Source organism: Pteropus alecto, unplaced genomic scaffold, assembly GCF_000325575.1.
Source record: "Pteropus alecto unplaced genomic scaffold, ASM32557v1 scaffold95, whole genome shotgun sequence".
NCBI classification, from domain to species: domain Eukaryota; kingdom Metazoa; phylum Chordata; class Mammalia; order Chiroptera; family Pteropodidae; genus Pteropus; species Pteropus alecto.
The window spans coordinates 7,051,403-7,052,613 of record NW_006441071.1 but is presented as its reverse complement, the minus strand read 5'-3'; positions in this window follow the sequence as shown (position 1 = coordinate 7,052,613).

The following is a 1,211-nucleotide window of genomic DNA, read 5'->3' as shown; positions in this document are numbered from 1 at the left end:
GAAAAATACATATGATACACTGACTAGGCAGGATGATGTGGTTCAAATAGCACTGTATTTTACATTGTATTTTACATCACTTTCCGCAGTGATGGAGTTATTATTTATTGGGTCCTGGAGACGATGCGTGTGCCTTGTAGGACCCCTAAAATTAAAGTCCTGCTTCTTTGCAATTAAAAAAAAAAAATTGAACTTGATTTTAGTCCTAATGTGTCAACCTATTATGTCCCTCTGATAAATTACTTAACCACACTAGATTTTGATTTATTCATCTGTAGAATGGAATTTTAAAACTACATATTATTTAAGATCTTTTTCTATAATCCTCTGGTTTAGTGTAATCATTATGAATATAATTGACTACCACTACTTCAATGCATTAATTCTCTTGGAGACTGTTCAGAATTTACATTGATGGCTCTAAGATTCTGTGGAATTTATCAAGGTATAAAAGTGAAAACAATGATAATGGGAATGCTAATGCAAAGACAATAGCTATACTAGTAATTCTCATTTTGTATTTACCATATGTCAAAAACCAGAAAAGTGCTCTCGTGAGGTAGTTATTTAAATGATATGATAATTCTGAGACGGGCTTCAAAACTAAGTCTATTTTACATATATAAAAACTGAGGGTTGAGATTTTGGATCATTTTCCCAAGATTGCCAAGTAGTAGAGATGTTTGATGCCACATTTGTTCTTTACTTCTTGGTCAACTCCATTATATTTAAATAGACATATGATGCATTAAAACATCTTCTATCTCCATCTCCATCTATTTTGTATTTTTCTCTTACTGTGCTTTCATTCTTTCATTCATTTTGTCATATGTATTTTTACCCAATCAACCTACGTAAACCTCTTCTTCTATTGTCAATGAGTTGCTGGTTGTTTTTGTTTGTTTGTTTGTTTGTTTTTGCTTAAAATCAAGTTTTATTTCTTCCCAGGGAGTATCAAAAGAAATTCAATAACCCTACATGTCGTAGTCAAGTCTTCCATAAACTAGTTCAAATCTTATATTTAAAACTCAGCCAATAGTGTACTTTGTAAAGAGCAAGGTTTATGGGTAAAATTTTCTTGAGTGTAACTCATACCTCTAATATATACTTCAAGTTGTTTAAGTTTTACCATTATCTATTTTCTCACCTTCAAATTTTCTATTAAATTTTACCTGTGTTTTTATCAGGAACAAATGTGATGTAGTACACGT